The 24,028-nt window shown below is 42.9% G+C and overlaps 1 long non-coding RNA gene across 1 annotated transcript in view; it reads left to right on the forward strand.

Annotated features, from left to right (window-relative positions):
• The first annotated feature begins 2,652 nt into the window (after positions 1–2,652).
• Positions 2,653–24,028, forward strand: part of LOC146889231 (uncharacterized) — an 87,959-nt gene continuing 66,583 nt past the window's right edge. Inside the window, exons 1-2 of the long non-coding RNA XR_015000331.2 lie at positions 2,653–2,768; positions 4,037–4,315. This is a non-coding gene — a long non-coding RNA (uncharacterized LOC146889231). The remainder of the gene's footprint in view (positions 2,769–4,036; positions 4,316–24,028) is intronic.

Here is a 24,028-nt window from a genome sequence, read left to right on the forward strand (position 1 = left end):
TGAATTACAATGGCACACGGAGAACAGTCAGTTGGAGTCTGACTTTTGTTCTTTACTTATGTTAACTCAAACCATTCCTTTCATTTCCTTCCTTGTTCTCCCTCTCCCTCCCTCCCCTCTCTCTCCTCTCTCTCTCTCTCTCTCTCTCTCTCTCTCTCTCTCTCTCTCTCTCTCTCTCGTGTGTGTGTGTGTGTGTGTGTGTGTGTGTGTGTGTGTGTGTGTGTTCTCTAAAAGTTCCTTTTGGAAACCCAAGTTCTAAGGATGATTCGTAGCATTAGAAAGTGCAGAAAATAAGGGAAACACATCTGTATTGTCAGTGAAAGTATTTATGCTCATTCCTTGGGAACCCTCCAACCTGAGGGAGGAAACCAGGTCTAGTGACTGTAGAAAGTGTAAGCCATAAAGTCTCGTAGGGAAGGGTTCAGTCAAATGATGGATGAATGGCCAGAGAAAAATCCGAGAACGTGCGTGTAATGGGATATTAGTCAGTCTTTAAAAGGAAGAAGACCTTGCCAATCTTGCCATTTTTGATAACAGATGAATCTGATAGATACCACGAAAGCAAAATAAGCCAGAGGCATAAACACACAAGCTGCATGATCTTGAAGCACGCGCTAGCTCACGCTAAGCAGTAAGGAAAAAGGGTCACAGTGGAAACCAAAGTTGTTTAATACGTTCCAGTGGGAACGAACGTTAGAGTAAAATGATGGCATTGGGGTCAAAACAGCGAAGCCCGGAGTAACAAGGATGAGAGACAAAGACACCTGTAGTCGTCTGTAATATAACCAGGTAGGAGGAAGGACAGAGCTCTGGGTCAGTGAGGGCAGGCTAACTGGTACCCCTAAGCCTTGAAGAGCATACATGTAAGGCATGATTTCCTTTCTTACATTTTTACTTCTATTTCTTATTTTTTTCTTCTAATTCTGTTAATTGTAACATACTAAACTGAAAGTAAGATGCCTTCTAACAAGAAATGTCCACCTAGGAGACCATCTAGTCCACCTCCTAAGGAGTTAAATATGAGGTAACCCAGACATACTGCAGCTCCATCTTGGTGGCTGGGATAGAGAAAAGACTCTGTCATGGGTAAAGCTAGTTTGGAGATGAGAAGACGTGCATTTACGCACAGCCCAGGAGAGGGAATAGTGCTCTATTTTGTTTTGTGGTTGGGATATGGTCTCTTGCAGTCTGACTTACTTGTGAACTCTAAGATAGCCAAAGTCATGGAAGCAGAGATGGTAATAGTGGTTACCAGGGGCCAAGGTAGGGAAATAGTTCTGTCAGTTTGGACACGGTAGGAGTCTGGCCTCCCGATAATAATATTCTGCTGAGCAGTTGACATTTGCTGGAAAGGCACATTAAAATGGTTTATGTGTACGAGTATTTTGCTTGAATGTATATGCATGCACCACCTATGTGCCTGGTTCTCTTGGAGGTCAGAAGGCATTAGATCCCTGTAACTCAAGTGCTGTGAACCATCATGCGGTTGTATGGAACTTCCGCAAGAACAAGTGCTTTAACTGCTGAAGCATCACCATTTTTGGTGGGCTGGTCTGAGGCAGCACCAGTGTAAGACACGGTGTGAGAGGGACTTTTGAACTGCATCCCATAGTGGGTCAGGCCTAAATCATGGTCGTGACAAAGTACACCATGCAGAGAGAGCTTGAGTATGGAGGGTTTTGTTTTGTTTGTTGTTGTTGTTTTGTTTTTGGAGACAGAGTTTCTCTGCAGCTTTAGAAACTGTCTTGGAACTCATGCTGTAGACCAGGACGGCCTCGAACTCAGAGATCCGCCTGTCTCTGCCTCCTGAGTATTGGTATTAAAGGCATGTGACACCACTGCCTGGCAAGTAAGGAGTTTTATTAAAAGGGAGGGAAGATAGAGTGAGAGAGGGACAGATGGACTGAGAGACAGAGAGAGAGAGAAGAGAGAGACAGAGAAGAGGGAGGGGAAAGCAGAGGCTGAGACTGGCTTGCCTCAGCCAGAACAGCCAGAAGAGAGAGAGCAGGAGTGGACAGAGCTTGTCTCTTAAAGGGACCTTTGCACTGCTTGCCATAAGTCGAGGGGTGACTGTGCCCAAGGGGACGGGGCCAAGGTGTGCCTGGATACTAACAACCACTCCAGTCCAAAGAAGGTCTATTTTATTGCAAACCTTGGGACTGTCCATTCTCGGCAGTGTTAGACATTTTCCCTAAGGAAATAGCAGGCCCCTCACCGGGGGTCATGTGCTCCGGAGCATGGTGACGGTGATTTCTTGGAGAGAATGACAGAGCTGCCCAGAGGAAATTTTTTTCCAACTAGTGCCTCCTTCTTCATTCTTGCCCAGTGAGTTCCTTTCTCACACATCGCCAAGAGTTCCAAGGGTCCTCCAAGAGCCTGGAGTCACAGAGACTGATGAATTTTGGGCACTTTTGAAAGCAGCTGTTAAAGCGAAGTTGTTTGATCTGGACCACGCCCGAAGGGCTCTACAAACCAGAAGGACAATAAAACGATCTAGACCCACTAGCCCTTGAAGATAGATCCTTTCTCATTTTCTAAATAAACAGTTCAACACCCACCGCGACCATTAACTTTCTGGGATAGGAGAAAGGGGAGGGTTTTTTTTTTCTTGAGCTGGGAATTGTGGGATATCTGTCGTCACAAAAGCCGGCCCTGTTGCCTGGTAACCGAGACAATTGACTGCGGCAGTAGGTGGGGCAAGGGGCTGCTGCTAAGGCACGGGCTGTGAACCGGTGACGAGACAAAGGGGTCTGTTCCAGACGCTGAAGGTAGGCACAGAGTCACGAAACAGACCCAGGGAACAGCCGAAAGGGATGGCTCTGGATGGTTGGACTAGGGAGGGCAGAGCTGAGCTCAGCAGCTTCATAGTCCTCAGGCATCCCTAACAAAACTTCGATTTCCCTAGGCCACGGAGCTCCCAAATCCAATAGAAGAAGCCTTTTGATTACCATGTTGTGGCACCGGCTTTCTTTGTTTAGCCATCGAGGCTCCACGCGGCCCAAACAGGAAGTGATCAGACCAGCTTGAAAAGTAGGACCAGTTGATCCAGGAGGCCAGATAAGTTGATAGCCAGGAGGGGCTGGTGAGGCCTTTACCCCGGCTTTAACCTCTGTCAGCCCCAGCATCGAAATGGTAAACGCCAAAGCGCTTATGAAGTGGGAGATTCAGGAGGGGCTGCAGAGGCCTTGATTCGCAACTTTGCCTGCAGTGTGCCCCGACATCTGGGCAACAAAAGGAACAGTATTGATCTGCCAAAGCACTCCCTACCGGCTGCCAGCTCCTCGGGCCATGGGCACCCAGGGGTAGTGGACTCTTTCTAAGAAGTAACATTGTAAGTGTGAGCACCTGCAAAAGCAAAATAGAATAAAAGGAACAACAACAAATAAAGAAATTGTGAGGTGACAGATGTTTTCATTAGGTTAATTGTAGTTATTTCATTATGCATGTATCCATCAAAATATCTAGTCATTTAACTTAAATACATACACGTTCATCCTGTCATGTACTCAATAAAGATGAAAAGACCCAATAGCTAGTATTAATTGAACATTTTAATGAGGTTGACTATTTTAATTCATTTGTTCATATGTAGTATACAGTGCATGGGGAAACAGGCTCAGTGACTTAGCCAAGTCCCTGTAACTAGGAAACACCAGTGTTCGGGGTTGTTCTGACCTGGGACTTGGGTCCTAGTCCTAATCTTTCTGATTTGAACAGCATCACCTGCCCCCATCTTTTCTGAAAACAAAAATGGCATGGTGAAACTCCCTATCTCCTGGGGGGGTGGGGTGCTGTGAATAGGACTGGGGGGTGGGGTGCTGTGAATAGGAAGATCATCGGCACCTACAGCTGGCACCCAGGCAAATGGAGAGCCATTCTTTTTTTGACGTGAACTAAATTTGTTCTTTGTCTCGCAGGCATGAAATTCATTCTGATTGCTCTCCAACCACCTTCCTTTCTCTCCTCCCACGCTGCCAGCCCCCGCGCTTCCTTGCGAATCCCTTTCCCACATGCATGTCTGTTTGTTTTGTTCCAGGACACACTGAATTTAAGCAGAACCATCTGTGTGGCCATGAGCTTGGAGCTATCCACTGCAGCCTGGTGGCTTCAGCAGTGGATACCCAACTGAAGACAATGACTGTCCCTTTTCCAGAGCCTTCAGTAACTATTGCCAATAGTTCATCAGTGTGAGTTGGGGCTGGGAGACCTGGAGCCATGTTGTATGGAGCAGGTTTTACTTCACTGCCAGCGTACACATCTGTTTGTATCTCCTTCTGGCCCCGCGGTGCTAATGTTCCAGTGCAAATCCGGGAAGGTATGCCAATTCTATTAGCTTGGGGCAATTGGGCAGGGAGCTCTTGACGATTTAAGGCTCCGGTAGACGAGTCCTCTTGGAATTAGTTGTGTGTTTACAAATTGGCCCTATGGGACTGCTATAGCTCTAGAAATCCAGCCGTTGATACGACAGTGCTTTCAGTGATTCTGATTGCAAGGGAGAGAAACAGCTCTCGTCGTGAGCCATAAACGTTTCTGCGTATAAAAACTGCCATTACTACTTACAGTTCCTAGCCCCAACAGTTTTAAAGTCTGTGGCTCACCCATTCCTGTAAAATCTTGTCTGTGACATATGGCACTTGTCCCTAGGTCCAGGCACTGCAATGTGGAGCAAAGACAACATCTAATTCACTGGGAAGCTGAATGAGGAGTTCCAATAACCGTTTTTCCTCTAGCTTTGAGATCTCCCTTGTTGGAAAACAGGAACAGCTAGGCTCATGTTACAGGAAACTGGGGAAAGCAGAAGGAAATGGTAGGGTCTTCTTTGTCTCGCTTACATAGCCATGAATCCCTGAAGTTCTTTATTTACTGAACCACTCTTCTGCTCAAGAACTGTCAATAGCTCCCAGTTACTCCTAGCCCTGGGTCCAAACCCTTCACTCTCTTTTCGTAGCTGGACTCCACACTTTACTGATGACTTTATCAGTGTTTTTGTTTTGTTTTTACTAATTACTTTGCTACCATTTTTCACTTAATTCATATTTGTTTTACATGAAGTATGTGCCGTGCACTGGGCTATGACCAGGCTATGCCTGGTGCCTGCTTATTTTGCCCATGAGCCTGTCCTCACTTCTGGTACTCTGTTGCAAATGTCTTCCCTTCTCTCTGCCAATGTGTGCCTCTCATCGTCTCTAAAAGCTCTGATAACCACCTGATAGGTGAGATAATATGATTGGGAAGGTTTTTTTTTTTTCAGAGAGAGACTTATCCAGTGCACACAGGTGTGCTGACCCCCAGGATTTTCCCAAATGTGAGCAACCAGATAGCATAATTTGTGGTAGTGTGGGAAATGAAAATCTTTAAAAAAAAATATGGACTTTTCGTGTGTGTCCAGCTGTTAGTGGTGACTGGGAAGGGCTCAGGACTGCCTAGCTAGCTCGCAAGCAAGATGAGCTGTCATCAGAGTCATCTGTTTGGAGCCCATGGACGACAGGGAAAGAAGTTAGAAAATAACAATGACCTTACCTAAGACGATTGATATAATAATCAAAATGTGGGGATGGAGGCTGTGCACATATCTCAGTGGTGGAGAACATTAAACCTTGGATAGGGTGTTCGGCAGCACCTAACACAAAAGAACGTATGAACAAGAAATCCAGGTTCCCACCCCCAGGCCAAACCAATCAAAGCTCACCTTGTATCATCACGGGAATGTGTGTGCCTCTGGGAGGTAGAAGGGAGCTCGTGCAGTGTAGGATGATGAACTTATCAACTGCAGCAATCTTTACTATACCACATCAGGGACATGGGTAGGAGTTAACATAATCACATTTGGACTCAAAGAGAAGTGCAGACCTGAATGGGAGCAGCATCCCACCACCTTCATCCAATAGATTCCATATTACACAGCTACTATGACAGGCAAACCTGCCCCCAACATATGTGAGGACCAGGATAAATGGGAGAAGGGAGGTCCTTAAAGATTTACAAGATACCAATTAAGCTAACATTTTAATGCTTTGTTCTTGAGCTGGGCATGGTGGTCCATATGCGTAATCCTTGTACTGAAGAGGCTGGAGGCAGAAGGATTGCCTCCAGGCTAAACTGGGTTACAGAGTGAGACCTTATCTTAAAAACACAAAACAAACAAATAGGGAAAAGTATGTTGTCTGTTCCTACCTGGACAAGTGAAACATATCTTCAAATGCTTTGGAAGTCCAGGGTCACATTCAAAATATTCTGAGATAGGGTATTTCTATGTAGCTCTGGCTGACCTGGAACTCATTACGTACTTGAATGCAGCAGGCTTTCTTTGTATTGCCAGCTCCCAAATAACAACATGGAGACTTCTTATTAATTATGAAAGCTTGACTTTATCTTAGGCTTGTTTCTAACTAGCTCTTATAACTGAATTTAACCCATTTCTATTAATCTGGGTGCTGCCATGTAGCTCATGGCTGTTACCTCTCCTCCTGCATGTCTTGTTTCCTCTGTCTCCTCTGGTATCTCTCTCCCATGCACCTAGATTCATCTCCTCTCCTCTCTCTCTGCTCAGAGGTCCTGCCTAACCTCTTCCTGCCTAGCTATTGACCATTCAGCTCTTTATTAAACCATTCAGAAGGAACCTTGGCAAAGAAACATCTTCACAATGTACAAAAAGATTATTCCACAACAGTTAAGACTTGAAATGCCTAGTCCTTGAAATGCCTAGTACCGGGGTTAAAGGCATACACCACCATGGGCCCACTACATTCAAAACTTTTGATTGAATTTGATTCAGAAATGTGAAGGCAGAGACAGATTCATCCAAGGCATCATGGCCCTATCCGACCTCCCGATCTCCTTCCTTTTTACCCCAGCTCTGTCCTGCACCACTGGGGACCTCACACACGTGCAGTACCCTGATCCCATGCCCAAGGAGTTGTCTCACTGGTGGATGTCTTCCTTAGGAGGATGTACCAGGGACAGTGGCTTTGCTTGGGTGATGAAATCAGGCATAGAGCTCTATCAGCAGAAACCTATTCACTCTGTGTAGTTCAGGTGTGGAACCAAAAAAAGAGGTGGTTTATGACTAGGCACATTGGTTCATTTGGTCTGCTGACTTCCGGAGGGTGTGAAGTTAAAGTGGAGTCTTTTAAGTGCGTCTACCAGGCACTGGGGAGACAATGACGATATTTTTTATTTAGAGAGTTCGAGTTTATATTTTTAGCAGCACCTTTTAAAAACATATGCTCATACTTCCTAAACTGCTAGATTATTTTTCAGAAATAGCTATAGGTCCTTATATTTCTAGGACAATTTTCTTTTCTTTCTTTCCTCTGAGCCGCTCTCACAGACTGATCTCAAATTCATTATGTAGCCCAGGCTGGCTTTGAACTCATAGTGATCCTATTGCTTTCGTCTCATGAAGGCCAGGATTATAGTTGTGAACCACTGTATCCGGTGACTGTAGGGCAATACTTTCTTTTGAATCAGAGTTTCACTGTATAGCTGTGGCTGGCCTTGATCTCACTATGTAAACCAGATTAGTTTAGAAATTGTCGAGATCTGTCTGTGTCCCCAATGCTGAAATTAAAGGTGTGTGCTACCAGACCCAGCCCTCTAGTGTAACGTTTGTTCTGAAATATCTTCCAGTGTTTCTTCTTTCAACCAGGCTACTTTATGCCCCCTTAGAATTGTAGAAGAATTTGATTTCTGAGGCCAACTAGGTACAGCCTTGTTTTGGGTCACCATGACCCTTTTTTCCATGTAGGCAGACACCAAGACTGACAGACAGTCTGGCTACAAAGCTGCCGACTTATGAGCAGTGAAAGACTGTGTTTATACGTTGCTATTGATAAGCACTCAGCCAACACACAAAGAACACAGCCACACATGCACCACACAGAGGCATGCTCAGAGAGACTGGATCGGTAGTTCTAAGGCTTTTGATGTGGGCACATCTTTGCTTCAGATAGCTTTAATGCAGAGTAGATTATCCTCAGAAGACCAATAATAAAATCCAGCTAATAGCAAATAATTTGGCTGGGTTGTGTCTAAGTATTTTATATACCTCCTGCTCTCCTCTCTCTCACTTCAATGCTCTATTGTAATCATCAGTGTGCACAGTAGAAGGAAGTTCGCTCCATTTTCCAGAAGGTGATGGGGTTCACTGTTAGTAATCTGGTCCCTGGACATCCTTTATAGTTTTGGATTACCAGACCATGTTTGATCAATAGGATTGCGACTTCTTCAAAATAATGTAGCCATCTTACATTTTTTGGCCCTTGATTTTTTTTTTTGGCCCTTTATCTGCTTTGCTTTGTTAATTGTCAATCAACATAACAGGCGCCGAGAACACAGCAGGTACTGAGAACCACATACTTCTTGTGTGATGGAAGCAAACTAAGTAGAGGAAGGGCAAGACAGAACAGACTGTCGGCCTTTTCAGAGTCCCTTGTCCCCATTATTCTAAGATTTCCTCATTGCCCACCAGTCCAACAACATCCTCAGGTTTTTGTACATTCAATCCATATGTTTCTGAAGCATGCATGTTTAAATTACTAAAAGGCAGATTTAGAACAGCAATTCATTGTCAAAGATCCCTCAGGACCCATCTTATTTAATTATGAACCAGATGTCTCATTTTCCCAGTAGGAAATAGACTTTGAACTTGGAAAGTTCACATGCTATTTTCTCCTCATCTAAACACAGTGAGAGGATTTCCAAATTGGTCAAGTGTGCCGCTTCTATCCCAAAGCAATAGAGCATGCTTTGTATTGTATGGGCTGTCATGGAGTGGGGCTGTGACTATGGAAACTGGTGTTTGGCTTCAAATGCCCTATATAAATTCAGTAAGACCTCCAGGAAGTCACAAATTGTAGGAGTCTTTGTTTCCCAATCAGTGGAGGAGAATCATGCCTTGCCTACTATGTCACCCGAGAGAAAAGACATATACACAAAGCTTCAAGCTTGAAGGAGGAAGGGAAAATCAGAATTCCAAAGTGGTTTGCTCTGCAGTAAGCAGACTTTTTCATGTTGAAGCCTAATGAAGTTGAGCCTTCTTAAATTCGATGATGTCCCATGTATTCCTGGAGATTACTAAGACATATGAAGGATCTTTAGAGAGGCCATCTATGCTAGCGGTCTATCTGGCTAGCACAATCTGTGGTAGCATCTTAGACACACACGTGGCTTGTACTTGAGCATTACAACCACTGGGTGTTTACTGCAAAGAGTCCCTTTCCTACTGAATCACTTTCGTCATTAGCGATGCCTCTCTGAGATGGAGCCAGAATCACTATCCGTGCAACTTCTGCCTGCTGCTCCCAATTCCATCCTCTGGAGTCTCAGAGTTCAGGGGTGTGCAGCCTTCCACAGAATGGCTCTCCAGACAGTTGAAGACAGTTCTCATCATGCTTCCCCTTCTCCGGAGGACTTATTTTCCTTAGCATCAAATTCCACACCCATCCCCCACTGCCAATCTGAGAAGCCCCTGATGCCTTGAACATGTGCCCTGATATCCCCAAGAGGAGCTCAGGAATCTCCTTCCAACCATACCACACAGAAGGCTTTGGCCAGAGAGGCTCAGGAGGGGAGGAACCCAGCTGGCTCTCCTTCAGCACTCTGTCAAGTGCCCCGGAGGGCCTGGAAGGTTTGTTTTCCTAACTTGCGTTCTTTTTGAACAGTATAGATTCTTGAAAGTTCTCAGAGTGTCTCAGAAGAAAAACTGCTAATGACAAGCATTAAACAAAACGCCGAACTGAAGACCAATCAATGCCCAAATTATTTTAGGCAAATGAAAGGGTAGCTACATCCTGAGAGTTTGCAAGGCTAAACATTTCTTTTCTGGGGTAAGGTAAAGACACTTAGATAAATGTAGCAACTTTCTCTGTTTACCAGGCTCCCCTCTACTATGTGGTTAATGTTGTACAGGACTCTTCTACAGGGATGCTACTGCGGGAAGACAGAGTAAACCATCCTGCTCTACTTGTCTTTACTTGACTTAAAAAGCCATTGATCTGGGGAGGTTGCATAGGCCAAACATGTGATGTTGGGCTCCCACTGACATTCCTGGAGATGATTCCTCTAACCGAAGCCCTCTAAGGTGAAAGGTTGCATCTCACTGCCTTGTCTGATGACTGTTGCCTTTCAGTGATCTCCCTGACCTGGGGTGGGAAGGGGGTTTTCAAAGCTGGGGATGGAAGGATTACATTTTTCTATCTTCCCTGTCCTCCAGGGGAAAGTAGCCTTCCGGCTTCTTTTCTTCTGTTCTCAAGGGAAATGGTGCTTTTGTATCTTAATGGTTAACTGAAAGCAGCCCAAAAGGCACAAATTATTAAATAGTTACAGTCAGCAACTTTAGATTAGGAGAAGTTAAGCTGTATTAGCTACTTTTCTGTTGCTGTGATAAAATGTGTTAATCAAGGAAGAAAAACCATTTGGGCTTATAGTTTCCAAGGAAGAGTCTATATGGGTGGAGCAAGAAATAGCAGAGAGATATAACTGCAGGGCTATAAACTCTCAAAGCCTGTCCCCAGTGACATCCTTTTTTCAGCAAGGTCCCATCTCCTAAAGTTGCATAATAGCCTCTAGATAGTGCCGCTAACTGGAGCCCAAATGTTCCAGCCCATGGACCTCCCGATGTTGTACAGGCAGCAAACAGCAGCAGTCAGCATAGAGATTTTCCTTCTCTACAGCTCCCTATATGAGCCTCATGTCTGCAACTGCAAAACAACATGGGTTTTATTGGTCATAACGTCATAATCTTTAGTCCACTGGTTTTCTGTTTTGATTCTGAGAAAGGGTTTCATGTATCCAAGGCTGGCCTCAGCTCCCCAACCTCTGCTTCCATCTCTGGAGTACTGTGATTACCGACATGTGTCAGCTACCATGCCCAGTTCATACGGTGCTGGGACTTGAACCCAGGACTTCATGCATAGTAAACAAGTACTCTACCAACTAAGCAACATTGCCCCCACCTTGCAGACTGTCTGAATAAATCTTTTTCCTTTCCCCATATTTGCCCTGGAGTCCTTGGCCTTTTAAGTGAGAAACAACATACTTGCTCAGAGGTGGCTTTACTCTGTAGAAACCTGGAACGTTTTTCCACTTTCCTGGGGCTGAACTCCTGGGTGTTTCAGTTTCTAGCTCTCTGCCTTTTTTATTTTAATGCTCAACCGTCACCACCTTAAAATACTTTAAAATTGGGCTCACCAGATGGCTCAGCAGGTAAAGGCAACTGCCAAGCCTTCTGACTTGAGTTTGGTCCCCGGATGTCACATTGTGGATGGAGAGAACTGACTTCCACAAGTTGCTTTCCTATATTCACATACATGTTTTGGCATATGCCTCTAACCCAGGATGAATTAATTAATGTAAACAAATACTTTACATTTTAAATAAGGGATTCTAATTTTTTTAATCATTTTTTTGTATGATACAAATTATCTAGGCAGCATGATAAGGTCAGGATTACTCCTGAGGTCTGGGTAAGGAAAGCTTCTACTGAGGGCTTTATCCTTTGAGAAGACTCCCCGTCTGCTGGTGTGGTGCTTTTTAAAAAGGCCTTGATTTATAGTATTTCCTGAATTCCCTGGTGGAAAGAATCCCGCCACAGTCAGTTTCAGGTAACTGATGTGATATCACAAAAACCACATGGAGAAGAAATGTCCCAATTTCTTGTCACAGGTTTGTATAAGGCACTTCTAATATAACCATTGTGTTATACCTCAAACACCAAATGAATTAATGAACAAACACATGGTTATTTCTATCATAATTCTAGACATTTTTTCCTTGTTTTTTTGAGACAGGGTCTCACTATGTAACACTGGCTGTCCCAGAACTCACTTTGTTGACCAGGCTGGCCTCAAACTCACAGAGATCTGCCTGTTTCTGCCACTTGAGTGCTGGCATTAAAGGCATTGCCACCATGCTTGGTTTTATGAATAACAAGTCATGTTTAAGGGAAATTTCTTCAATATTATGTACTCTTGTTTGCTACTCCTGCAATAACGGCGACAATGCCAATATATCGAGGGGATGTTTCAGTTTTGTGATTGCTGATGTAGAAAAAATGGCCAGAATTAGTTTGTAATCCAAAACGGATCTGAGTGCTAAGATTTTTTTTTAAAGATTTATTTATTTATTATGTACACAACATTCTGCCTCCATGTATGCCCACACGCCAGAGAGGGCGCCAAATCTCATTACAGATGGTTGTGAGCCATCATGTGGTTGCTGGGAATTGAACTCAGGACCTCTGGAAGAGCAGCCAGTACTCTTAACCACTGAGCCATCTCTCCAGCCCCAGTGCTAAGAATTTTTAAAAAGATGTTTTAAAAGCCAGGATTGGTGGTCCATATCTGTAATTCTAATCCACAGGAGGCTAAGAGAAGAGCAGCAAGGTAGCCTGGGCTCTATAGTGATAGTCTGTCCCACAGCAATGATAGCAACTACAAAAATCAAAGAAATTTATTAAATAATTTTTAGAAACAGAAAGGTAATAGATTTTTGAAGAAAAATTATTTCTGATTAGTGTCAAATGTCAATTTTTTTCCCCAGTAATGGCAAAGAAATATTTTGAAATGTGAAATAATTCATATCACTTTGAAATTTGTGAATTTGTAGGTCTAGGAGTAGAATATATGAGTTAAGGGTTGGCAAATTATGGCCTACAGTTGGACTGTCTATTTTTGTAAATATAATTTTGTTGAAGCCCAAGCATAAGCATGTTTTTCACACACTGTATAGTTGAAACTGATCTAGGAACTGCAAAACTTTCAAGTTTTTTGCTCTCTGACCATTAAACAAAGTTTGCTGATCTCTGCTTTAGATCATAATTGAGATGTCTACAAGCTACGTGAAAAATATAGATTATAGAACACAAAGAGATTTTGCAATATGTGTGCAAAATAATTCCTGAATTATGTATGTCTTTCTGTAATTCATCATGCAAACATTTCCATCCTATCAAAAGAACACCCAGACACACACAGTCATAATTAGATTCAGTCATCTTTCATATTGTGCTGATTTTGAATAGTATTAAACCATCACTTTACACATATTTACTGATTGTGCTCTTATGAAAATTTACTTGCCAAAAATAGTAGATAGAATATTTTATATAGCAGCTTATTGCTTTCACTTATCTTTTTTATTCATTAGGACTATGACCTACTCTGCTTACATTCTTACTCAATCAAGGCTCCTTACTTCTTATGGAGCTAGAGGTCATCATTACCCATAATCATGATGATGAATAGGTAACAGAGATCACTTCAAAGTGGTTTTGGAAACTTCCTTTGCAGTGAGTTGTGTTGAATGCAGATACTCCTAACTGGTGACAGTGTTGAGACTATGTGAATGCTGAGTGGTCAGTCCCAGATGGGGCATCTATATCACTACCTCCAAGGCCCAGGGAACATTTAAGAAGAGGGGAAAGACAGAATATAAGAATTGCAGGATGTGGATGAATGCTGTGAAATTCTCTCCTGAATATGGCATGGCTGCTGTACTTATGAACTCATAGTGGCTGTGGTTACCTACATAACACCTGTGCAGGACTGGAACCATAAACATTCTGTTGTGAAATGGGGAGGGCCTCATTAGTCCCTATCCCTCCCTGGTGAGCAGGCAGTTAATAACTGTTGGGGTATAGGAAATCATTTTCTTTGTGGTGTTTGTGTTGCAGTAAATAACTCCCCACCCATGTTCCTGAAAGCAACCCCAATTAGATGGAGTAGGTTAAAAAAAGAGAGAGAGGAAAGTAGAAGGAGAACTTCTTGGGAAGAATGGGATCAGCAGGCATGCCTAAAAGAGTATAGTCAGGGTATGATCATAATATACCATACACATGTATACAGTTGTCAAAGAATAACGAAAAACTCTTCAAGAAAAGACGCACACAGGCTGGATGGAGGATTCAGGCATTCAAAGTACTTGCTGCTCTTTCAGAGGACTGCAATTTGATTCCTAATACCCATGTCAGGTGACTCACAACTGCCTATCAGAAGATCTGCTCCAAAGGATCTGATGACCTCTTTTGGCCTCTTTAGATGGTGTGTGAAGTCCTTCTGTCTATGTGTTGCTTTTATTGGTTAATGAATGAATCTGTTTTGGCCAGTGGCTTAGCAGAACAGAACTAGGTGGGAAAACTAAACTGAATGCTGGGAGAAAGAAGGCCAAGTCAGTGAGATGCCATGGAGCAGCCACCAGAGGGGAAAAGTGCGAGCTGCCAGCTGGAACCTTGCCGTAGGCCACGAGCCTCATGGTAAAATATAAAATAATGGAAATGGGTTAATTCTGGATGCATGGGCTAGCTAGCATTACGTTCAAGCTATTGGCCAAACAGTATTGCAAATAATATAGTTTCTGAGTGATTATTTTGGGTCTGGGCAGCCGGGAATGAACAAGCAGCCTCCGCCTACATACAGACACCTCCTAACACACATGACAACCATATAAATAATATAATAAAATCTTTTTATTAGTTCATTGAGAGATTCATACAATGTGCTTTGATCAAATTCGCCCCCAATATTTTCCAGATGCACCCCCTTTCTCTATCTACCCAACTGTTCATCATTTTTTTTAGCCCTTCAAGATCAATTTGTGCTACCCAAAATATTCTTGGATGTGCAGTCTACAAGTATATGGTCAACTTACAAGGGGCTGCACTCTTAGAGAAAACTGACCCCTCCATCTCCAACAACTAACCATTGGCAATCACTCCATAGCTAGGTGTGGAACTGTGCGCTTAATTCTCCATTCCAAACGAGGATTTGGTCTGACTTGAGCACAAACATGGACAAAATTATAAAGAAACAAGAAACATTTTATTGGAAGTTAGAGGAATGAAGGCAAAGGAGTTGGTTGACCTATATCCTCATGTTTTTGCAGAAGGTGGAATTTGCAAGTGATCAAACTGGCCAGGTATTTAGTTGAGGAGATTTCTAAGCAAAGCATTGCAAGACTGGCTTACTTTCTCCTGTCTATGCAGAGAAAATGCAAGAATAAATAAATGAATTGCAGCCAGGTACCCAGGTAGAGTGGTAGATGCCTATAATGTCAGAACCTGGAAGGCAGAGGTAGGGGAATTACTTCTCACTACGAGTTCAGTGCCAATCTTGTTTACATAGTGAGTTCTAGGACAGATAAGACTATACAGTGAGACACTGTCTCAAAAATTGGAAAGGGAAGAAGAAAAGGAGCACTGAAAGGCTGGGAGACAGGAAGGGAGGGAAGGTCACAGAAGGAGGGGAAGAAAGGGGGCAAAGGTAAACGGGAAGGGAAACAAAGGAGAGTTTGGGGAAAATTAATAGTTTTTCCATAATCTAAAAGACAAAAGTGAGGGACAGGGACCTGAAAATTTATTATGGAGAAGATTCTAAGGCGTTAGTGGAACAACCAGTTGCTCAAATGATTATGGGTGGGATTCACAGGTTTATTCTGCCATTTCATCAAAAGTCGGGACTAGAGGTGGGTGATACCCTCAGGTTACTGCCAGTTTGAACTAAAGGTAACAGAGAAAGTGGATAAAATGAAGAAAGCTTTGTAGTGCACTGGTCTCAGGACCAGGCTATATAGAGCTAATCATCAGCAGAATGTTCTAGTGTTACAGGAGAGCGATTCAGAGATGATCAGACTCCTACCTAACACAGGACCCAAGAGGCAAGACAATTTCCTCTTCAGCTTCAACGAGAAGGACAGTATTTCTAGTCCTAGGGCCCATCTGACCTTACCCAGCACATCAAGGGCAAAGCAGCCCCTAAAGTGAGTTGTGAACGTAGGACTCTGGCAAGGAACTAATAGTGCAGGGTTCTCATTGAGATTTTAATCACTGGGGGGAAGGGCTGAAGGACACAAAGTTGAACCAAAGATGCTTATTCCATGCCCTAAGATCTAATGACAACTGCATTGCTCAACTTAGGAGTCATTTGAAGCCCATCACTCTCTTTCTCCCTTCAGGTTTGCCCCTCTTGCTGTAGGAATGTCTATTTTCTGCTTGCCTCACTTGCCCTTTGGAAGTGCATAAACTGCCCAGCTTCACAGGTTTACAGCTACAAGGAATCTGGCCTGAAGATGAAACCATACTCCTGCCTCGGCTTTGTCTGGGTCAGTGAATTTTGCAGTGAAGTTTTAGAGCAGCCTTCGGAGCTGCTGCAGCAGTGAGTGAAGGCTTTGGCACTGGTACAGCTGGAGTTGAACATGTGGGTCTTTTTCTTTTCTTTTGTTTTTTTCGAGACAGGGTTCCTCTGTAGCTTTGGAGCCTGTCCTGGAGCTCACTTTGTAGACCAGGCTGGCCTTGAACTCATAGAGATCCTCCTGCCTCTGCCTCCCGAGGGCTGGGATGAAAAGCTTGTGCCACCACCGCCCAGCAAACGTGTATTTTATGTATGGGCAGAACACAAATCTGATGAATGGGTCCCTGGGATTAAGGCTTTCCTTAAATGAACTGGACAGGTCCTCTAAGCACTCTTTCTGAAGGGGTCATTTTCCCATCTCCATCATTGATGGGTTCGATTTTAGCAGAATCACCAGATGTCAGTTTAGGGAGAATCTCCCAGTCTTGATCTCTTGAGACATTTATCGACTTATTCTTTTTTTTTTTTTTAAGATTTATTTATTATGTATACAGTGTTCTGTCTGTCTGCTTGCTGGTCAGAAGAGGGCACCAGATCTCATTACAGATGGCTGTGAGCCACCATGTGATTGCTGGAAATTGAACTCAGGACCTCTGGAAGAGCAATCAGTACTCTTAACTACTGAGCCATCTCTCCAGCCCCCTATCGACTTATTCTTTATCAATAAAAACTCGACTGTCAGATATTGGGGTAAGAAACTTAATGATCAGAGAAGTGGTGGAGAAGCGACCAATGACCTCGTCTCTCTTCTTCCTTGTCCCCATAGGGTCAAGAATCTCTCAAGCCCCACCCTACTATTTACCGTGTCTCTCTATATGTCCTAGGTCCTCCAAATTAGTCTTTGACTAATTTTGGTCAACTAGCAGCTAGCTCCTCCCTCTGATTCAAGATAAATTTTATTGGCAGTCTCAGGAGTGCCAGAGTGTGAACAACAACAACAACAAAAATTCCATGATAGTCTCTGATCTCCCTGACCTGTCTTTAGTAGGAATTTTGCTACAGTGGAATACCAAGAATTCTCCCTACCTTTGATATTTTCTTCTGGTAATTTCTGATCCATTGGCCCCTCCATGCTGTTTATTAGCTATAAATACAGATATTAACTTCAAGAATGAAGTTAGATATGGTAGCACAGGTCTTTAATTTCTGCACTCAGATGGCTGAGAGAGGAGGATCATGAGTTCAAGGTCATCTTTGGCTATGTGTGAGTTTGGAGTCAGCCTGGGATAAAGAGACCCTGTCTCCAACTAAACAAAACAGCAAAGTGAGCCCAGTTCTGCACTGAAAGCCTTCCCCTTTCTAGTACTTCCTAAATAAACATCTTTAACTGTTTCAAACTCTCCTGTCTGGCTCTACTTCTCTCTCTCTAATTTTTAAATTTTATTTTGGGATGGGGGTTGTTTTATAAGACAAAGGTTAATGGAGCCCAGGCCATGAAAATGGCCTCTCACACTTGATCCTCTAACTTTCGCTTCTCAAATGATAGTGCGCACCACAGCATCCAGCCTTGATTGTGCCTCTCCCTATTCTTTTACTACCATTTTACTTTATGTATGTGGGTATTTGCCTGCATGTATGTCTGTGCACCACTTGCATGCCTGGCACATGTGGAGGCCAGAAGAGGGCTTCAGATTTCCTGGGATTGCAGTTATGGATGGTCATGAATGCCTATGTGGTTTCTGGGAATCAGTCTTGGATCCTTTAGAAGAGAAGTCAGTGCTCTTGACTGTTTGAGCCATCCTTCTAGCCCCATGACTGTGCTTCTCCCTAACAAATGCTTTGGACTGAATTATGTTCTATTCCTGTTGCAAATTTTCTATGTTGAAGTCTTAGATCCCAATGCGACTGTACTTTTTGATTCTAAGTGTAGCTCTCAGCTAAAGTAGGATTTGCCTTTACAAAAAGGAGGAAGTTGCCTGGGCCCACCCACAGGCTAGCAAACAGGTCATCAAGTGCACTGGAAACTTACTGGATTTTTCAGCTCCCAGAACCAAGAGAAAATAAATGTGTATTGGTGAAGCCACCCCATCTATGGCAGTTCCTTCTGCCAGCCTGAGCTGAGGAAGCTCTTCTGTATGTATAGGACTGAGGTGCAGGCAAGAGTATGAATGTGTGCACATTGCTATAGGGTGTTGGAAGGGAGTGGAGGAGCAGACTTGCCTAGGGAAGAAGGCCCTGCACAATGTGCTTATTAGCACACTTAGTGATACAGACAAGGTTGAGGCTAAGGGTGTTTCATGTTTTCTTTCTTTCTTTCCTTCCTTCCTATCTTTCTTTTTTCTTTTCTTCCTTTTTTTTTAGTTTTTTTGAGACAGAATTTCTCTGTGTAGCTTTGAAAGGCCTGTCCTGATCTAAAATGGCTGAAAGACCCTTAAGAAAATGTTCAGCACCCTTAGCCATCAGAAAAATGCAAATCAAAACAACTCTGAGATTCCATCTTACACCTGTAAGAATGGCCAAGATCAAAAACACTGATGACAACTTATGCTGGAGAGGTTGTGGGGAAAAGGGAACACTTCTGCATTGCTGGTGGGAGTGCAAACTGGTACAACCTCTTTGGATATCAGTGTGGCAATTTATCAGAAAATTAGGAAACAGCCTTTCTCAAAACCCAGCAATACTACATTTGAGTATATACCCAAAAGATGCTCAATTGTACCACAGGACATGTGCTCAACTATGTTCATAGCAGCATTGTTTGTTGTAGCCAGACCCTGGAAATAATCTAAATGCCCCTTGACCGAAGAATGGATAAGGAAAATGTGGTATACAATGGAGTACTACACAGTGGAAAAAATGACATCTTGATATTTGCAGGCAAATGGACCGATCTAGAAAACCATATTGAGTGAGGTAACTCATACCCAGAAAGACAAATATCATATGTACTCACTCATAAGTGGCTTTTAGAGATAAAACAAAGAAAACCAGCCTACAATTCACAATCCCAGAGAACCCAGAGAAAAATAGGGACCCTAAGAGAAACATACATAGATCTTAACTACATGGGAAGTAGAAAAAGACAAGATCTCCTGAGTAAATTGGGAACATGGGGACCATGGGAGAGGGTAGAAGGGGAGGGAAGAGGGAGGGAGGGGAGCAAAGGGGGAGGGAGGGGAGCAAAGAGGGAGGGAGGGGAGCTAGAGTTTATCTAGCTTGATAAAATCAATTTAAAAGGAAAAAGAAAAGCCTGTCCTGGAACTCGCTCTGTAGACCAGGCTGGCCTCAAACTCACAGAGATCCGCCTGTTAAAGGCATGCACCACCACTGCCCGGCCTGTCATACTCCTTTACCCGTATTTTTCTTATTGCTAATGTGTGAGGCCTTCAAAGTGAAGTACAGCCTACTGATTGTCTCACAGCCCAACAAATGAATGTATTGTGTACTTTCTCCTTTGACTCATTGTTACTTGATCTGTCCAGAAATCATTAGTGCAGCAGTCTGAATGGACACACGAAAAATGAATTCCTCTACAGCAGTGGCCCTCAACCTTCCTAAGACTGAGTCCCTTTAATACAGTTCTCATGTTGTGGTGACTCCCAACCATGAAATTATTTTCTTTTCTTTTTTTTTTTTTTTTGTAATTTTATTAAATTATAAAAAGTTTCCATTTACGCCCCTCCTCCCAACGCCCTCCCACTCCCCCCTCCCTCTCCTCCTCCCTCTTTGTCCCCAAGGGAAGTCAGGGTCTCCTGCCCTGTGGGAAGTCCAAGTTCCTCCCCCCTCACTCCAGGTCGAGGAAGGTGAGCATCCAAACAGACTGGATCCCAAAAATCCAGTATATGCAGAGGAAACCAGTCCCAGTGTCATTGTCAATGGCTTCTCGGAAAGACTGCAGGCCAGCCACATTCAGAAAAACCAGCCACATTCAGAGAATCTGGTTGGATCACATGCTCGTTCAGTCACGGTCCATCTGGCCTTGGTAAACTCTCATTAGATCCGACCCCTTGTATCAGTGGGTGATAGTATCCCTCGCAGTCCGTCGTCATTTTCTTCCTCCTTTTGCTCCTCGTTTGGATCTTGGGGGGCTCAGTTCGGTGCTCCAACGCGGGCCTCCATCTGTTTCGTCATCCAACGCCAGATGAGGGATCTATGGTGATAAGCAAAATATTCATCAGTATGGTCACGGGCCAAGGCCGGTTCAGGCACCCCCTCCTCTGTCCAGAGAACAATCTGGGGATCTCTCCTTGGACCTGGGATCCCATATATAATCAAGTTTCCTGTAAACTCTAATATGACTCCCTTAGTTGAAATATATTCTTCCCTGATCCCACATTCATCCTTCCTCCCTTCCCCCCATCCCGGTCAACCGAGCTTTCTCCATTTCTCCCCTACTCCCTTCTCTCTAACCCTCTCCCCTTCCAACAACCCTCCCACCCCCCCCCCATGCACCCAAGATTACCTGGGACTCTTGACTATTTCCTACCTCCTGGCGGATAGGTAAATAATCTTCATCAGGTTCGTCTTCTTATTTAGCTTCTCTAGGATCACGAATAATAGGCTCAAAGACCTTTAATTATGGTTAGAATCCACTTATGAGTGAATACATACCGTGTTCCTCTTTTTGGGTCTGGCTTACCTCACTCAGTAAAGCGTTTTCTATGTCCATCCATTTGCATGCAAAATTCAAGATGTCATTATTTTTTACCGCTGAGTAAAACTCTAATGTGTATATGTTCCACACCTTTTTTAACCATTCTTCTATTGAGGGGCACCTAGGCTGTTTCCAGGTTCTGGCTATTACAAATAGTGCTGCTATGAACATAGTTGAACAAACGCTTTTGTAGTATGTTTGGGCATCTCTAGGGTATATTCCCAAGAGAGGAATTGCTGGGTCCTGAGGGAGGTTGACTCCCAGTTTCCTGAGAAACCGCCACACTGATTTCCAAAGTGGCTGCACAAGTTTGCATTCCCACCAACAATGGATGAGTGTTCCCCTCATTCCACATCCCCTCCAGCATAGGCTATCATTGGTGTTTTTAACTTTAGCTATTCTGACAGGTGTAAGATGGTATCTCAAAGTGGTTTTGATTTGCATTTCCCTGATCGCTAAGGAGGTTGAGCATGACCTTAAGTGTCTTCTGGCCATTCGAAGTTCATCTGTTGTGAATTCTCTGTTCAGATCAGTACCCCATTTTTTAATTGGGTTAATTAGAGTTTTAGTGTCTAGTTTCTTGAGTTCTTTGTATATTCTGGAGATCAGACCTTTGTCTGATGAGGGGCTGGCGAAGATCTTCTCCCAGTCAGAAGGCAGCCTTTTTGTCTTACTGACAGTGTCCTTTGCTTTACAGAAGCTTCTCAGTTTCAGTAGATCCCATTTATTCATTGTTTCTCTTATTGTCTGTGCTGCTGGGGTCCTACTTAGGAAGAGGGCTCCTGTGCCTATATCTTGTAGACTACTTCCCACTTTCTCTTCTATCAGGTTCAAAGTGGACGGATTAATGTTGATGTCTTTAATCCATTTGGACTTGATTTTTGTGCATGGTGATAGATATGGATCTACTTTCATTTTTTTACAGGATGACATCCAGTTATGCCAGCACCATTTGTTAAAGATGCTTTCCTTCTTCCATTGTATACCTTTAGCTCCCTTGTCAAAAATTAGGTGCTCATAGGTTTGTGGGTTAATATCCGGGTCTTCTATTCGATTCCAAAGGTCGATTTCTCTGTTTTTATGCCAATACCAAGCTGTTTTCAATACTGTAGCTCTATAATAGAGTTTGAAGTCAGGGATGGTAATGCCTCCTGAAGTTCCTTTATTGTATAAGATTGTTTTGGCTATCCTGGGTTTTTTGTTTTGCCATATAAACTTGATTATTGTTCTCTCAAGGTCTGTGAAGAAGTTTGATGGGATTTTGATGGGGATTGCATTGAATCTATAGATTGCTTTTGGTAGAATTGCCATTTTTACTATGTTGATTCTCCCAATCCAAGAACAGGGGAGGTCTTTCCATTTTCTGGTATCCTCCTCAATTTCTTTCTTCAAAGACTTAAAGTTTTTGTCAAATAGGTCTTTCACTTCCTTGGTTAGAGTAACCCCAAGATATTTTATGCTATTTGTGGCTATCATGAAAGGTGATGTTTCTCTGATTTCCCTCTCTGCTTCTTTATCCTTTGTGTATAGGAAGGCCACTGATTTTTTGGAGTTGATCTTGTATCCTGCCACGTTACTAAAGGTGTTTATCAGCTGTAGGAGTTCTTTGGTAGAGTTTTTGGGGTCACTTATGTAAACTATCATATCGTCAGCAAATAACGAAAGTTTGACTTCATCCTTTCCAATACGAATCCCCTTGATCTCCTTATGTTGTCTTATTGCTATTGCTAGAACTTCAAGCACTATATTGAAGAGGTATGGAGAGAGTGGACAGCCTTGTCGCGTTCCTGATTTTAGTGGAAAGGCTTTGAGTTTCTCTCCATTCAGTTTGATGTTAGCTGTCGGCTTGCTGTATATTGCTTTTATTATATTTAGGTATGATCCTTGTATCCCCAGTCTCTCCAACACCTTTATCATAAATGGGTGTTGAATTTTGTCAAATGCTTTTTCAGCATCTAGTGAGATGATCATATGGTTTTTTTCTTTCAGTTTATTTATATGATGGATTACATTGATAGATTTCCGTATGTTGAACCAGCCCTGCATCTCTGGAATGAAGCCGACTTGATCATAATGGATAATTTTTCTAATGTGCTCTTGGATACGGTTTGCCAGTATTTTATTGAAAATTTTCGCGTCAATGTTCATGAGTGAGATTGGCCTGTAATTCTCTTTCTTGGTTGTGTCTTTGTGTGGTTTTGGTATTAGGGTAACTGTAGCTTCATAAAAGGAGTTAGGCAATGACTCTTCTGTTTCTATATTGTGGAATACGTTAAGGAGTATAGGTATTAGCTCTTCCTGGAAGTTCTGGTAGAATTCTGCATTGAAACCATCTGGTCCTGGGCTTTTTTTGGTAGGGAGATTTTTGATAACAGCTTCTAATTCTTCGCGGCTAACAGGTCTATTTAGATTGTTCACCTGGTCTTGGTTCAACTTTGGTATATGGTACTTATCTAAAAAAATGTCCATTTCTTTTACATTTTCCAACTTTGTGGCATATAAACTTTCGTAGTAAGATCTAATGATTCTCTGAATTTCCTCTGTGTCTGTGGTTATGTCCCCCTTTTCATTTCTGATCCTATTAATTTGCATGTTCTCTCTCTGCCGTTTGGTTAGTTTGGATAGGGGTTTGTCAATCTTGTTGATTTTCTCCAAGAACCAGCTTTTTGATTCATTGATTCTTTGGATTGTTTTCTCTGTTTCTATTTTGTTGATTTCAGCCCTCAGTTTGATTATTTCCAGTCTTCTACTCCTCCTAGGTGAATCAGCTTCTTTTTTTTCTAGAGCTTTCAAGTGTGCTGTTAGGTCTCCAATGTGTGCTTTCTCCGTTTTCTTTATTTGGGCGCCTATTGCTATGAACTTTCCTCTTAGCACTGCTTTCATAGTGTCCCATAGGTTTGAGTATGTTGTGTCTTTGTTTTCATTAAATTCAAGGAAGTCTTTAATTTCTTTCTTAATTTCGTCCTTGACCCAGGAGTGATTTAGTAGTTGACTGTTCAACTTCCATGAGTTTGTTGACTTCCTGGGGTTAGCATTGTTGTTGAATTCCAATTTTAATCCATGGTGATCTGACAAGACACAGGTGGTTACTAATATTTTTTTGTATCTGTGGAAGTTTGCTTTGTTACCGAGTATGTGGTCAATCTTCGAGAAGGTTCCATGAACTGCAGAGAAGAAGGTATATTCTTTCCTATTTGGGTGGAGTGTTCTATAGATGTCTGTTAAGTCCATTTGATTCAATACCTCCAATAAATCTCTTAATTCTCTGTTAGGTTTCTGTCTGATTGACCTGTCCATTGGTGAGAGAGGA

The sequence above is a fragment of the Myodes glareolus genome, chromosome X (assembly GCF_982192425.1).
Source record: "Myodes glareolus chromosome X, mMyoGla1.1, whole genome shotgun sequence".
NCBI classification, from domain to species: Eukaryota; Metazoa; Chordata; class Mammalia; order Rodentia; family Cricetidae; genus Myodes; species Myodes glareolus.